The sequence below is a fragment of the Megascapheus bottae genome, chromosome 4 (genome assembly GCF_031878675.1).
Source record: "Megascapheus bottae isolate mThoBot1 chromosome 4, mThoBot2.hap1, whole genome shotgun sequence".
Lineage (NCBI taxonomy): Eukaryota > Metazoa > Chordata > Mammalia > Rodentia > Geomyidae > Megascapheus > Megascapheus bottae.
In genome coordinates, this window is record NC_143512.1 from 13,081,846 (window position 1) to 13,099,056 (window position 17,211).

The window sequence follows — 17,211 nt, forward strand, 5'->3', positions numbered from 1 at the left end:
TAACTGTAACCCTTCTATACATTACCCTGACAATAAAAAATAAAATTAAAAAAAAGCACCAAGGTGGAAAATGTTACTTAAAACTTTTTAGCTGGGGCTAGGGCTGTGGTTTAGTGGTAGAGTGCTTGCATAGCATGCATGAGGCTCTGGGTTTGATTTCTCAGTACCGCAAACAGAAAAAGCTGGAAGTAGTGCTGTGACTCAAGTGGTAGAGTGCTAGCCTTGAGCTCAGGGACAATGCCCAGGCCCAGATTGGGCCCAGGACTGGCAAAAACAAAACAAACAAAAAACTTCGTAGTTATATTACTTGCTCAGTGAGACAACTCAATCCCAACCAGATTAGCAATATCTTTGTTGAATTAAGTAGGCAATTAATGTACATTTTAAATGAGTAAATTAAAATATAAGCCAACAGCTGGGCACAGTGGCTCACACCTGTAATCCTAGCTACTCAGGAGGCTGAGATCTGAGAATCACAGTTTAAAGCCAGCCTGGGCACTAAAGGCCCTCAGACTCTTATCTCCAATTAACCGCTAGAAAACCAGAAGTGGCCCTGTGGTTCAAGGGCAGTAGCCTTGAGCTGAAGAGCTCAGGGACTATGCCCAGGCCCAGAGTTCAAATCCCACAACCAAGAAAAAAAAATGCCACCAGTGATGGGGGAAAGAATAGGTCTATATAATAACAATGACAATTTAATAGATCCCTGTAATGACACTTTAATTATTGTGCTTTAATTATTAGATTATATCTCTTTCCTTAACTAAATTCCTCTTCTAAATTGTGAGTAACTAGAGTATGGCTAACACTGAGCTACATTCTCAGCCCTAAAACCTTTATGCCATTCAAGGACATTATCAAGCACATAAAAGACAGCTTAGAAAATAGAAGAAAATATTTGCAATAATATATCTGAAAAGATTATAATATTCATGAGTACTAGGAATCATGAATATATAAAATTAGTTATAACTCAACAATGAAAAAAATAATTTTAAAACAGGCAAAGAACATTCCTAGACATTTCCTTAAAGAAAATGGCAATAAGCTCATAAAAATGCTCAATCTCATTAGTCATTAGGGAAAGATGAGCTATGTCTTCACACCAATAGAATGGCCTCTTGAAAAACAAAAAACACAAAATACTATGTATTGGCAAGGATGAGGAGAGATTAAAAGTCTCACAGTTGTCTGGAGGAATAAAAATTAATGCAGGACACTGTGGAAAACAGTTTAGTGTTTCATCAGTCAATTAACTAGAAAATTACTATATGATTCAGTAATTACACTTGTCTATAAGCATAAGAATTGAAAGAAGCCGTTGTAAAAGGGCTAAAAGGACATACACTATAAGGTCATCTTAGGATGCTGAAGTTATAGGTAAATTTTGACATTACTTTTTTGTCAGTCATGGGGCTTGAACTCTGTCTGGGCCTAGGTGCTGTCCCTGAGCTCTTCAGCTCAATGCTAACACTCTACCACTTGAGCCACAGTGCCAGTTTGGGTTCTCTGGTGATTAATTGGGGATAAGAGTCTCATGGACTTTAGTGCCTGGGATGACTTTGAACCACGATTCTCAGATCTCAGCTTCCTGAGGAGCTAGGATTACAGGCATGAGCCACTGGTGCCTGGCTTTTACTCTTAGTTTTATACTTTGCAAAGGAATTATTTTTGTAACTTGGAGAGAATAAATAATCAATATTGGGGCTGGATGAGGTAGCTCATCTGGGTAAAATTCCCAGCTACTTGGGAGGCAGACATCAGGAGGATCGAAGTTTGGAGCCAACCCAAACTAAAAGGTTGTAAGACTTTCCTCACCCCCCCATTTCAGTAACCGTCCAGGTATGCTAATCCTAGATTACAAGGAAGACATAAGGAGGTAGATCATGATCTGAGATTAGTTCAGCCTATATGGAAAATAACTAATGCCAGAAAGGGTTAGGTGCATGACTCAAGTGGGAAGGTGAGTGTATAACAAGCATGAAGTCCTGAGCCCAAAAATCTATGGATTCCCTCCTCTCTCTCTCTCTCTCTCTCTCTCTCTCTCTCTCTCTCTCTCTCTCTCTCTCTCTCTCTCTCTCTCTCTCTCTCATATATTGTTTCCGAAAGAAAAATAATCTCAGGATCATTAAAAATCTAGATAAATTGAAGAGAAAATAAAAATTATTTAGTACCCTTCTACTAGTTTATGAGAATCACTGTATTTGGTATATTGTCTTTCAGGATTTGGTTGGAAAAATCCACTAGAAGCATCACAGAATCCCTCCTTCCCCATTTCATGCCTCTGCATGCTTATCTTAGTATTCTCTAGATGCCTATGATATTTGTGCCAGTCCTGGGGCTTGAACTCAGGGCCCAGGCTCAAGGCTAGTGCTCCACCACTTGAATCACATCTCCACCTCTGTCTTTTTTTCCTTTTTTGCTGCTCACTTGGAGATAAGAATCTCAGCCAGACATCAGTGGCTCACACCTGTAATCCTAGCTACTCAGAAGGCTGAGATCTGAGGATCATGGTTCAAAGCCAACCCAGGTAGGAAAGTCCACAAGCCAGCTTCTTATCTCCAATTAACCAACAGAAAACCAGAAATGGTGCTATGGCTCAGAGACTGATAAAAAGTCTCATGGACTTTCCTGGTGGAAAGGGCTGGCAATAAAGTTCAGAAGTATCTTGGATTATAGGCACCTATATAAAATATTTCCTGAGGCAAAAGTATTTCTGGGAAAGGAAAAAATTATTGAGCCCCAACTCTGCTCCAGACCCTGTCATTTTGTCTTATTTATTAAGCCATACCTTAAGCTTTCTCAAGGCTAGCACTTTACCACTTGAACCACAACACCACTTCCAGCTTTTTTGTGTGTGTATGTTATATCAAGGAATTGAGCCCATGGCTGAGCAGAGCTAGGTAAAGATTCTACCACTAGGCTACACTGCTGGCCCTATGTTTTTTATTTTTATTTTATTTTGTGTCAGTACTGGGGCTTGGTTTTAGGGCCCGGGCACTATACCTTAGTCTATCCTTCTACCATTTGATTCACATTCTACTTCCACATATGACATTTTAAAGGAAGAAATGATGTCATTTGGTGACAAGTTAGATAGAAGCTTAATTTGTCCTTTCAACCAAAAGTTGAATTATACTAATCAAATTCACAAAATTTAATTATAATCCAAGATGCTACTTCATTACATTATAATAGCATGTATTACTTGTTTATCTGGAAATAGAAATCTATTGGCTATTGTACTCCTTGGTTACCAATTATCCAATAATTAGAAAGTTAACTGGTAACTGAGTATCTGAAAATAGGAAGAATCTACATTGTACATTCAAGACTTTTTCAAGCCCTGAAAGACTGAGTCATCTTTCTTTCCTGAACCTGTCATCTAGATTTCAGGGCTTACAACATCCAGGTAGGTGTCTTTTCTTTCAGACAGTGCTGGAGACCTGTCAACATAAACTTATTTCAGTTATATTCTGCACTTGGTTTTGTTATTTATAATACCAGTGTTCATTGTCAAGGGCTCAAACTCACTTTGTAGCATCCCATCCACCAATTGGCTGCTCTGGAGAAAATGCTGTACAGCACTGTCACCAAGCTTCTCTTTTCCTTTCCTTAGTTTTTCCAGCTCCCAAAGGGGCTGAGGGATATGGAACAACCCTCTTCTTTCTGCTTTTAATTGGTTCTTCAGCCAATGAAGAATTTGGCTCAAATGGAGAATTCAGCCGTCTGGAACCATCAGGCTTTCTAGACTGAAGTGGTGACTGGGAGGAGAGGGAGAGGGAAAGAGAGAGAGAGAGAGAGAGAGAGAAAGAGAGAGAGAGAGAGAGAGAGAGAGAGAGAGAGAGAGAGAGAGAGAGAGAGAGGAAGAAGGAGGAGGAGGAGGAGGAGGAAGAAGAAGAAGAAGAAGAAGAAGAAGAAGAAGAAGAAGAAGAAGAAGAAGAAGAAGAAGAAGAAGAAGGAGAAGGAGAAGGAGAAGGAGAAGAAGGAGAAGAAGGAGAAGAAGAAGGAGAAGAAGAAGAAGAAGAAGAAGAAGAAGAAGAAGAAGAAGAAGAAGAAGAAGAAGAAGAAGAAAGAAAGAGAGAAAGAGACGAGAGTAGAGAGCACAATTTCAGCTTTTAGGGCTCTTTGGCTTAAATTTCTGCAGAGTGGTAGAGAAAGGGGGTGGCTCTTTCAGTCATGAACGGTTGTGTTCTCCAGAGCTGAACCTATAAATATTAAATGGCAATTTTGTGGTGGGAAATGCCACCAAATTGCATTGCTTTTAAAACTACACCTAACCCTGGCAAATATAATTTAAGCTCTTTACTCACACTGTGCTATTCCTTTTACTTACTCTATACTTTGACAGAGGGAGAATGGAACAAGCTTCATTTTGATTCATGAATGTTGTTTTTATTCTAAATGCCCCATGTGAGGAGCATGCAAATGGACACAAGAGATATGCAAATTCACTTGCATACTCAGAGAAGGCAAATGAGGCTTAGTTCTTGGGATTTAAGTTGATCCAGCTCCCTGGGCGAGAAAGCTAAGGAAAGAGGTGTCTGTAACTGAATTACAGAGAAGTGTCATGTTTAAGAAGGCAGAGAGATGTTGGCTGCCATACAGCTCCCAGCATTCCAGAACCTGCACAGAAGAGTGAGCGCAGCTGCCAGGCAAGGGAAGGCGCTCAATGAAAGACCTGCCTTCCCTGGCACAAGGGGGCCCAGGGCCCAATGTGCACTCAGTGAGCAAACATAGAATCTGCAATTTTGCTGCTTGAGGTTTTGACCCCAAATACCTGCAGAAATCTTTTTTATTTTATTCATTTATTTACTTCTGGGAGCTAGTACTGGGATTTGAACTCCAGGTTTGGATGCTTATGCCAAAGTTGGCATGCCACAGCTCCACTTCTAGCTTTTTGATGGTTAATCAAAAATAAAAGTACTGGGGTTTGAACTCAGGATCTTATGGTTGCTAGGCTGATGCTTTACCACCTGAGCCATGCTCCCAATGTGGCTTTGTGCTGGTTGTTTTGGAGACAGTCTTTTTCTACCTAGCCTGATCTTGAACCATGATGATCCTCCAAATCTCATTCTCCTGAGTAGGTAAGGTAACAGATTTAAGCAGCTAACACTCAGCTACTACAATACTTGATGCTGGTTCCAATCTGCAAAGCTGCTATCTAGTAGCAGTTGCTAATTTGATATTTTACATTGTTGCAATACAATGTTGTTTATCTTTGTTTCTGGGTTTTTGGTGCTTCTATTCATTTGGTACCTGAAGTGAATGCCTTATTCACCTGTCTCTGGATCTGGATTTTTACCACTTCCTCCATCCTTACCCCTCACTTCTGCACTTCCAGTACTGGGATTAGAACTCAGAGACTTGTTGCTAGGTAGGAACTCTACCACTTAAGCCATATCTCTAGCACTTTTAGCTTTAGTTATTATTTTAAAATAGAGTCTCACCTTCCAGCTGGTCTCCTATTTGTGCTTCCTGAATAGCTAGAATGACAGATAGGTACCAACATATCTGTTTTCTATTAGTTGAGGAGGGGGTTGCAAGTATCTTTTACCCAGGCTAGTCTCAAACTTTGACCCTCCCAATCTTCCAAGTGGCTTGTATTGTAGGGGTGAACCATCACATGTAGCTCAACCCATTCTTTAATTTAAAAAAGAGCATGAATAAGGATTCTGCTTGTGAACACATTTTAAAATTTTGCTTAATGTAGTGAGGAGATATGGAGGGTGTTACATCTTCTAGAAAATTTTATTCACCCAACTTTTAAAAATTTCTTCCTCTGAAACTAATTTCCTAGCAAAATCTTATTTTTAATTAAAATTATTAAATTAAAAAAAGTGAGCTTGGGCCAAGAACATGGCCTAGTGGTAGAGTGTTTGCTTAGCATGCATGAATCCCTGGGTTTGATTCCTCTATACCACATACACAGAAAAGGCTGAAAGTGTTGCTGTGGCTCAAGTGGTAGACCACTAACCTTGTGAAAGCTCAAGGACAGTTCTCAGGCCCTGAGTTCAAGCCCTGGAACTGGCAAAATAAAATAAAATAAAGTGAGCTGTAATCCTAGTTAACTCAAGAGGCTGAGATCTGAGGCTCATAGTTCAAAGCCAGCCTGGGGACGGAAAGTCTATGAGCCTCTTCTCTCTAATTAATCACCAGAAAACAGGAAGTGACACTGTGGCTCAAAGTGGTAAAGCACTAAATTTGAGCAAAAGAGCTCAGGCACAGGACCAGACCCCAAGTTCAAGCCCACAACTGGGGAAAAAAAATTGAGATAGGATTTTGTAATGTATGTAGCTGTCACTAAGTGATGGTAGGTTTTGAGGATGCCTCAGCTTCCCTTTGAGGGATGGGGATGGAGATTGCAGGCATTATCACCATGCTCTGTGCAGAGCGACCTTCATTTTTCTTTCCTGTTCTTTTATTGTTTAACTTCTTTTGTTCTCTCAAATGCCATGGTCCTAGTTGTTGGAATTTTTTTTTTTTTTTTGCCAGTCCTGAGCTTGGGCTCAGGACATGAGCACTGTGCTTGGGTTTGCTCAAGGCTGGAGCTCTACCACTTTGAGCCACAGCACTACTTCTGGCTTTTTTCTATGTTTGTGGTACAGAGGAATTGAACCCTGGTCTTGAATCGTGCTAGGCAAACACTCTACTACTAGGCCAAACTCCCAGCCCTGAATTTTTTTTTTCTTTTTGCCACTCCTGGAGCTTGAACTCAGAGCCTGAGCACTGTCCTTTGACTATCTCAAGGCTGGAGCTTTACCACTTGAGCCACAGCACCACTTCTGGCTTTTTCTATGTATGTGGTAGTAAGGAATCAAACCCGGGTCTTCATGCATGCTAGGAAAGCACTCTCCCACTAGGCCAAATCCTGGCCCAGTTGCTTGAATTTTGACTTCTGAACTTGACAACACCATCTATCATCTCAAAAAGTCTTTTAATTCCTATAGTGATTTTAGACAAGTACAAGGAAAGAGCAATTTTCTCTGCCTGTGACAAGTTCTTATGCCTAAATCCTGTCAATGCCTAGGTAGGCTAAGGTGCTTCCTTAGAAGAAGGGACACTGTGAGCCAGGCACAGTGGTTCATGCCTGAATCCTACCTACTCAAGGGGCTGAGATCTGAGGATAGCAGTTCAAAGCCAGCCCAGACACTAAAGACCAGGAGGCCAATTAACCACCAGAAAACCAGAAGTGGGTGGCACTGTGGCTTTAGGGGTAGGGCAGTAGCCTTGAGCTGAAGAGCTTAGGGACAGCACTCAAGCCCAGAGTTCAAGCCCTATGACCATCAAAAAATTAAAAAGAAAAAGAAGGGACACTGTGGATATGCCATGACAGAAACAGGCCAGGATGTCCCCAATACTGAGGTCCTTCTTCCTGTGCTATGTTGGATAAAAGAGGATTTATTCATGCTCTTCATTTCAGCCTGCCTTGGCATTTACATTCTGTTCTAGATTTGTATTACAGTGGAGTAACACCATGAAAATTTTAGAATTATGCACATCCAATTACATATAACCAATAAGAACAAGAGAAAGAAGAGGAGGAAAGAAAATTTAAATTTAAATACCCAAGATAAACTTCAACCATTCCACTAAATAAGCATACATCTGAGAGTGAACACTTGATATAAATCTGTTCTTTCTTTATAAACCTATGTTCCTGGAACTGTGCTTCTTGATCAATCTAAAGGAATCTGAGTGTGACTTGTCTGTCTACTCTTGGTTGTTTACCCCCCCCACCTTACATGTTGATTTGGGATCCACCCCCACTAGATACCAGTTCATTGTGTAGTAAAGTGTCATCATTGCTATGGTGTTTCCTAAGAGCTTGTTTCAATTGTTGACCCCATTTGAATTCTCTTCACTTGACTATATTGACTTTTTTTTTTTGCCAGTCCTGGGGCTTGAACTCAGGGCCTGAGCACGGTCCTTGGGCTTTCTCAAGGCTAGAGCTCTATTACTTGAGGCACAGCACCAATTCCAGCTTTTTCTGTGTATGTGGTACCGAGGAATCGAACCCTGGCCTTCATGCACGCTCGGCAAGCACTCTACCACTAGGCCAAAGTCCCAGCCTCTATACTGACTTTTTGAGAATATATGTGAAGTCATAGCTATCACACAGTGTTACCCTTAACCTTTTCTCTTCAAGATTTGTGGACAAACCAGGTAACATCATAATCTGAAGACAGACTTCAAATTCCAACTCTGTCATTCATCTAATAAATGACCAATGAGTTAGTGAGCCCCAGCTTTTCCCACCTGTGAAATAGGGGTGATAATATCATCCTCCAATGGTTATTGGAAAGATGAGATGAAATAATGCAGATCATGTGCTTAGCTTAGTGCCTGGTATTTAGAAGGTTCTCAATACACATTAGCTTGTTATGTTCTGTGGAGGTTTATAGGTGTTATAGTAAGTCTGCAGTTTGGAATTTGGAACTTACTATTATGGTCACCATTTTTAGTGACAAACAGCTGTGCTTCTAACAGACATGCAGTCAGCATGGGATTCTAGTTAGTTAGGGATTTTCCCCTAATAATATGTTTATAAACCTACCAACTGAACCACTAACTTTAAGGACCAAAAAGCAGAAATGTTATGGTTAGACTTACATAAACTTTAAGGTTCTTTTATATTTTTCCTGTCACCAATTGTTTTTTACTTCCTGTCTGTTTCCTTGTGTTAATGGCATTATTCTCCTTCTCACCTAAATAAGCTTGCTTGGTTTCTTTTAAACATCATCTTTGACCCTGGGGTCAAAGGTCTTTGCAACTTGGGGGAGGAGGGAAAGACCTAACTAGCAGTTCTGGTCTTATTTTCAGTTTTCTGAATCTAGTTGTTGCTGACCAATCCATCAGATTTCTTCAGGGAGGAAAGTCCCATTATCCTTCCAATGATCAAAAGCAGAGGGAAAGATACAGAGGGGTTTGTTACTCTATTGTACACAGCCCTTTTCTAATCACTGATTTCCTTGGTAGTTGGCTCTATAGCCTTAAGCTAAGAAATCCCCTGGCCTCTATCACTCCTTTCTAATCAATGATTCATATCATACTTGGTTTCTCCAGAGGACTGGCAAACCTCAATCCCTAGGCCTGCTGCCTACTTTTTTTTTTTTTTAAATGGGTCCTGGGACTCAGGACATGAGTACCATCTTGGGGCATTCCTCAAGGCTAGCATTCTGCCATTTGAGCCACAGCGCTACTTCTGGCTTTATTCTGTGTATATGGTACCAAAGAATCGAACCCTGTTCTTTGTGCATGCTAGGCAAACACTCTACCACTAGGCCATGCTCCTGGTCCCCTGCTGCCTACTTTTATGAGTGTGTGTTTTGTTGGGATTAGGCTATTCCTGTTTGTTTACCTATTGTCCCTGGCTGCATGGCAGAAGTGATCCAATGGTGAGCACAGAGGAGGAATCACATTTGATGATCTAGTTGCAAAAGTGACACAGCCTCATTTATACCAAATTGTACCTGTTAGAAGTTACTAATCCAGCACATACTAAAGAAAGGAAAGCTAAACCTTACCTTTTTAACTTAAAAAAAAAAACCAAAACTTTTTTATGCCAGTCCTGAGGTTTGGGCTCTGTCCTTGAACTTCTTTTTGCTCAAGGTTAGGTTACCACTTGACCCACAACTAATTCCACCTTTTTGGGTAGTTTAGTGGAGATAAGAGTCTCACAGACTTTCTTGCCTGGGCTTACATTGAACCTCACAATACTCATATCTTAGCCTCCTGAGTAGCTAGGATTGCAGGCATGAGCTACCAGAACTCCGTTTAAACTTTACCTTTTAGAGATATAATGTCAGAATTTATAGATATTTATTTCACTAGTTGCATTCTTCTTTTTTAATCAAGCGAATGATCTTCCTCAGCCTCAGAGTTTTTCTCGTTGTTGTCACTTGAACTCAGAGACTGGGTGAGTTCTTTTGCTCAAGGCTAGGGCTCTACCACTTTGAGCCACAGCACCACTTCTGGTTTTTTGGTGGTTAATTGGAGATAAGAATCTCACAACCTTTCCTGCCCAGGCTGGCTTGAATAATGATCCTATATCTTAGATTCCTAAGTAACTAAGATTACAGGCCTGAAGGTATTTCCTACAGGATTTAATTCCTTTCCTTCCCTTCCTTCCTTCCTTTCTTCCTTCCTTCCTTCCTTCCTTCTTTTTGTGCTAGTAATGGGGCTTAAACTAGGGTCTCTAGCTCTTACTCAGCTTCCATTCATGGTAGCATTGTACCACCTGAGCCAGTTCTGGCTCTTTGTTGGTTAGTTGAGGATAGGGCCTCAGATTTGCCTGCCTAGTCTATCTCCAAACTGCAATTCTCAGATCTCAACCCCCTGATAACTCAGACTATAGGTATTTTTTTAAATAAGAGTTTTATAATTTTCTTTTCAGTGTTAGGAATTGAATCCCAGGACTTGCTCATGTTAAGAATTCCTGGCTAAGCACATTCCTTTGCTGACACTGATTTACACCCCAGCCTAAGTTGTTAATAAGTAAGTACTTATTAAATATAAGTTCGTTTATACAAATTGTACATCTCAGAATATTTCTTTTTATTTTTCTTTCAGTATTTAACCAAGGTTCTGGAAATGTATTTGCTATTTAGTTAGTACTTACTCATTATTTAAAGAGTTCAGAATATCCCATTATATTACTATTCTCTATTATTTAACCAATTATTTCTGGTCTTTCTGAGTACAAATAGGCTGCACTTATTATGCTAATGCACACACATCTTTAGACACAAATTTTTAGAAAAGATTCCTAGAAATATAAGTACTGAACCAAGATTATAAAAACTCAATCTGGGGCCAGGAGTTTGGCTTAGTGGTAGAGTGTTTGTCTAACATGCACAAAGACCCAGATTTGATTCCTTGGTATCACATATGTAGAAAAAGCTGAAAGTGGTGCTGTGGCTCTACTGATAAAGTGCTAGCCTTGAGAAAACCCAAGGGTAGTATTCAGGCCCTGAGCCCAAGCCTAGGACCCACCCGCAAAACAACAACAACAAAAACAACAACAAAAAACCCCCAAAACTTAATCTGACAAAAAGTTTTAAAACATTCTAGGTTCTATAACGATAATGAAAAATACAGCCTATAAATAAAGTTCAAAACATATTTTGTTTTGTTTTGAGATAGTGTACACATGAACACACACACACATTCAAGAGCACAACACAGAAACCATCACTAGCACTGAATTTCTTATATAAAAATTCTTATCCACAAGATGCCCATGGCTCACACCTATAAACCTAACTGGTGAGGAGGCTGAGATCTAAGGATCCAGATTCAAAGCCAATGTGGCAGCCAAACCCAAGGGACACTTATCTCCACTTAACCAGCAAAAATCCAGAAGTTGAAGCATGGCTCAGTTGGTAGAGGGCCAATTATTATTATGTGAGAAAGCCATTTGAGAGCTGAAGACACTGAGTTCAAACCTCAGTATTGAAGCATAGATACACATGTGCACACACGTTTCCTAATGCAAAGCATTTATTAAAATATAAATATATTCAGAATGCCTTCCCCACATTATCTCACTAGTATGATAGTGATTTATGAAAAAAGCCAAGGGATTGGCCTCTCATCAGAGCATCAAAAAAGGTATCTAAAAGAATAGCTAGGGGAGGGGCAGGAGGATGACTACTAAGGTAACTATGAGATAAGTGCCACATTCTTTCCTGTGCTTCCTGTTAGGGTATGTAATACCATCTTTCCTTTTACAGACAAGGAGCTGTGCATGTGAAGTTCCTGGCATCTTGTTCACACAGCTGTTCGGTGATGGAACTCAAGTTGTTCACATATCAAATCCCTTCTACTCAGTAATACTGCCCGGCAATGTGCTCAGAACGCACTGGTATCCAAGAGAGATAGAGGAAGCTCCAGGGCACAGATTGCCTCGCTAGCCTTATGGTGCTAATAAGTCAGTAGATTTTCCTGTCATTTCATCATTTGTTCTATCTAAGAATTTGGAGGCAGGAGCTATCCATCAGAAGCAGGAGACTTAGCAGGCACAAAGGAGGCCAGTAGAAGATGAAAGGCTTCAGTTCTCTTGATTTAGAGCTGAGACTACAGTTAACCACCAAAAAAGCTAGAAGTAGAGCTGTAGCTCAAATGATAGAGTGCCAGCCTTGTGCAAAAAGGTGAGGAACTAGTTCTATGCCCTGAGGTCAAGTCCTAGTACACACATACACACACATGCCCGCATGCACAATGATATAATTGAACAAAGAATGGTGATAGGTCATTTAAGGGGTCATTAACAAACTGAGTAATAGAATGAGGTGTGTGTGTGTGTGTGTACCTACAGCCTGAATTAGAATGGCAAAAATTGAATTTATAAAGAAACTCTCGTCCACATAACATTAAATAACAATTTATTTAATTTCAAAGAGAATTATGTACAACTTAAACCATCTTTTTGGGAATGATGAAAGGTTATAAGAGGTTAAATAATTTTTAGAACGGTTCATCAGCGATTTTAACTGCCAGAAGGAAGTAGAGAATTAGTCTAGCAAATAATATTGGAATTGGTATGTAAGAAGTTTTTTGGTGACATCAAGAGGTTAGTTTTGGTAGTGTGGGCTGAAAAAATTTCAAGGATGTTAAGAAATGACTAGCAGTAAGGAAATGGAGGCTTCTACATGATCCATTCCAAATATATGGCAGGAAAAGGAAAAAGGAAAAGAACAGTAACAATATGTGGAGGATAAAGTGCATGGACATTTTTGCTCCCTAAAAATGAGAGAATTCTGGAAGGTGAAAACAGAGAATGAAGATTATATTAGATAGGGATTGAACAGGATAACATTAAAAGTCTGGAGAGAGAGCTGAGAGCATAGCTCAAGTGGCAGAGAACTTGTCTATCAAGTACATGGTCCCGAGTTCAAAACCCCATACTACAAATTTGGGGGGAATAGACAGAGAAGAAAAAATTATGAAATTAGAGTTAAAAATAAAGTTTTCTATGTTTTGAAAGAAACATTAAAAAATGAAAAAAAACAAGCCACACAGTGGAACAAATATTTACAAAATACATTTCAGATGGGGTATTTGGAACCTGAATTAAAAAAAAAAAGCCCAAGAATGAAAAAAAGGAAAAACATTTGAACAAATGTTACCAAAAAGAAGATGGCAAGTGCATGCAAATATGCTCAACATCATTTTGGTCATTAGGAAAATGCAATTAAAATAACAATGAGATACTACTACATGCCTATTCCAATAGTCATATATATATATATATATACACACACACACACACACATGAAAATATATCATCTATAATGTTAAGTGCTGGTGAGGTTTCTGGCCTCAGCCCTGGATCCTAAGCTAGACCTTGCCTGTGGAACTATACTGCACCGTCACCATGCAGGAGAACCTTCATAGCCTGTTCTGAATTCCTTGGCTGATCTTCATTGACTCAATGAGATCCTTACAGTAGAATTCTCCTATACTTTGAACAGAATCTCATACATATACTGAATTTACAGTAATGTTTAATTTTTATTTTAAAAATGAACTAGAATTTTTCTCATATATTGTGGATGGGAATGCAAAATGGTACATTCACTTTGACTCCCAGATTGGCAACTTTAAGTATTCAATGTAATACCTACACAAGAGCCTGCATGCGGATATTTGTAGCAGCTTGCTATTTTTCCCCAAAGGAAACATGCCAAATGTTCATCAACTGGCAGGGGGAAAAATGTGGTCCTTCAATGAAATGTGATAGTACTCAATAATAAAAAGGAACAAATTACCAAATTACCAATACTTTCAACAATAACTCTCAAAAGTATTATAATGCACATATCCATAATCCCAGCACTTGAGAAGCTGAAATAGGAGGTATTGTTGGTACTTAGGATTAAATTCAAAGCCTTGTCCTTGCCAGTCCACATTCTCTCTGTCATTCGAGCTATATCCCCAGGTGTCTGTCTGTCTGTCTGTCTCTCTCTCTCTCTCATGTAGATTACTTTATACAGGTTCTATATAGGTTCTGATTATGTAGCCTAGGCTGGCCTTGAACTCTTTATCCTGCTGCCCTTAGTCTCCTGACTTCTGAGATTGGGGATATGTACCACCACATCTAGCATTTTGGTACTATATTGAACTTTTTCTAGTACTTCCTCTTCTCATCTAATTTGATATTAAAATTTGTAAGTCCTTTTCTGAAAATGTTTCTTACTCACATATCCCTTTTCATTCTCACTGATGTCTTTCAGAGCAAATCTGGTCAGAGAGACAGGCACTATACAAGGAACCACATACTCAGCTATGTAATTGCCACTTGTGCTAAGTACCATGGAGGAAATAGACAGGGCTGTTTTATAGAATTATGAGATGGCAAAGGGCCTGATCTATAGAGGGTAATAAAAGAAAACTTCATTGAGAATATTAAATTTAAGCTGAGAAGAATGAGAGAAAGCCAGCGATCGAAAGAGTTGAAGGGGGAAAAAAACATGCATAGATTTGGGGATGGGAAAGAAACTGGCGTCCATCATGGTCTGATGAAGGAACTGATGAAAGCAAGTTTAGCCTGAAGGCAGTGGTTGGTGGGAAGGTTACCTAAGAAGAGATTGGTACAGTAGCAGAAACAAAGTTTTTTTTGTGTGTATGAGTTGTGTACACTGTGCCAAAGGGTTTGGATATTACTCTTCCTTTTATTTTTTTCTTTGTGTTGGTACTGGGGTTTCAACTCAAGGACTAAAGTTCTTACTTGGCAGTTTTCACTCAAGGCTGGTGTTCTTGTCTGCTGAGATAGATAGCTTTGAACTTTGATCCTCAGATCTGAGACTCCTAAATAAGATTAAGGCAGAAGTGTGTGTGTGTGTGTGTGTGTGTGTGTGTGTGTGTGTGTGTGTGTGCTACTCCTGAGGCTTGAATTCAAGGCTTGGGCACTGTCCCTGAGCATTTTATCTGAAAGCCAATACTCTACCACTTGAGCCATAGCTCCACTTCTGTTGTTGGTGGCTTTTTTTTTTTTTTGCCAGTCCTGGGCTTGAGCTCAGGGCCTGAGCACTGTCCTTGGACTTTCTCAAGGCTAGAGCTCTACCACTTGAGCCTCAGCACCACTTCTGGCTTTTTTCTATGTATGTGGTACCGAGGAATCGAACCTGGGTCTTCATGCATGCTAGGCAAGCACTTTAACCACTAGGCCAAACTCCTGGCCCTGTTGTTGGTGGCTTTGAATTGTGATCCTCAGATCTCAGCCTCCTGAGTAGCTAGGATTACAAGTATGAACCACCAACACTGGGCTTGGATATTATTATTATTATTATTATTATTACTCAGTTCTGGGGCTTGAACTCAGGGCTTGGGCACTGTCCTTAGGCTAGTACTCTACCACTTGAGCCACAGTACCACTTCTAGCATTTTCTGTGTATGTTGTACCACAGAATTGAACCCAGGGTTTCATGCATGCTGGCAAGCGCTCTACCAGTAGGCCACACTACCAATCCCCTGGATATTTTTTTTCTAATGTAAAACCACCAAATGATTTTTATGAAGGGAATAGTATAATATCAGAAGCAATGGTAAGAGAGTGGAGGTATGGCTTAAGTGGCAGATTGCCAGTTGAGTGAAGAAGTTGAAGAGTAGGCAGCCTTGCATTCAAGCTCCAGTACCAATGTGAGTGTGCTAGTATGGGGCTTGAATTCAATGATAAGCAAGAGAAATGTAACCATGCAAGCACAGTTAAAGAAATATTAGTTATGAACAACATTAGCAATATTAGTGCTGAAAGTGAGGATAAGATAAAACGAAAGTACTCGGTACTGATCATGAGCCAGATGGGAGTGAGAGTGATTAGAGATAAAACTTTCTAAGCCTTTTCAAGAAAAGACTAGATAAACTGATTAATTGAATTTTTTTCTCATGAAAAGTGTGAGCTATTTGGGGGCTGAAACAGGAGGCTGGCTTGAGTCCATTTGAGAACCACCTGTACAACATAGGACGACCTCGTCTACAAAAACCAAGCCAAACCAAACCATACAAAGCAAAGTCCCCAGACTTAAAAACAGTCTAAACCTTTATAGGTATTTCAATAAAGCTATAGTCATAGTAGGTTTCCTGTGATTATAACAGACTATCTTCAACTGAATGATTTATATTAAACTTATTGATCTTTGGTGGCAGATAATGGGAAATTCAAGTGGGGCTGGGGGTCTTTGTGTTGCTCCATTATCCCGTGGCAGAAGATGGAAGGGAAAGGAGGGTGAGAATGAGAGAGCAATAGGAGAGGGAGATGGATAAAGGGCGGAGACTGTGTTTAGCTTTTCTAACAGGAAGATTTTGTAGTAATGAACCCAGCTATTCCCATGATAACCACATGCGCCTCATGACCAATGACCTCTTAAAATCTCCACTTCTCAATCCTTGCATTGAAGATTACAGTTCCAATACGTGAACTCTAGAGGACACTTTCCAATCACAGCAACTGCAAGCTTTTATAAATACCTCAAGAAAGTTAGAGAAAGAATAAATAAAACTAAGTCCAATAAAAGATATGCAAAGACTGAGGGTATGGTGGGGTTAGCATTATAAATAAAAAGCATAATAGATTTGTAGAAACAAGTCTACTATGTTGGTGATTTCAGTATATAAATAGACTAAAGTTGTAAGTTAAAGTCAGGGCTTCTCAGATTAGAAATAAATATGTGTACTTTTAGCCATGAACATAGCCAAAACACAAAGAAATAGACAAATGAAAGGAGTGAATGGAAAAGTACACAGTGGACAAATGTTATTCAAAAGAATGCTAGCATAGTAATAGTGAAGCAAGACAAATGAAGCTTTAAGAGAAAAACATTTTTAGGAATGGTGTGTGTGTGTGTGTGTGTGTGTGTGTGTGTGTGTGTGTGTGTGTGTGATACTGGGGCTTAAATTCAGGCCTGGACACTGTCTCTTTTTTTCACTCAAGATTGGCTTCACAACATATATCCATTTCTGGCTTTTGCTGGTTACTAAAGGCATGAATCTCACAGACTTTTCTGCCTGAGCTTGTTTTGAGGTCTCAAAATCTCAGCCTCCTAAATAGTTAGGAATACAAGTGCTAGCCACTGGTACTCTGCTGATTTTTATTTAAAAGAAATAATTAATAAAGGAGGAGTAATTCACCAAAGAGAGTGGGAGCAACTCTGAATGTATAACTTTAGAGTTATTCCCCTTTAGTGTATGCAAGGCAAAATATCAACTTACTTG

General features: G+C 39.7%; 1 long non-coding RNA gene across 9 annotated transcripts in view; it reads left to right on the top strand.

The window, feature by feature from the left end:
• The window catches only part of LOC150064039 (uncharacterized), a 60,870-nt gene that overhangs the window by 25,863 nt on the left and 17,796 nt on the right, over positions 1–17,211 (top strand). For 3 of the 9 annotated variants that reach the window (XR_016535201.1, XR_016535205.1, XR_016535200.1), the window contains 2 exons: positions 10,394–10,494; positions 11,733–12,149. The exons of 4 other annotated variants lie outside the window; for them this stretch is intronic. This is a non-coding gene — a long non-coding RNA (uncharacterized LOC150064039). The remainder of the gene's footprint in view (positions 1–10,393; positions 10,495–11,732; positions 12,150–17,211) is intronic. 2 more of the 9 variants (XR_016535206.1, XR_016535204.1) reach the window with 1 other exon arrangement.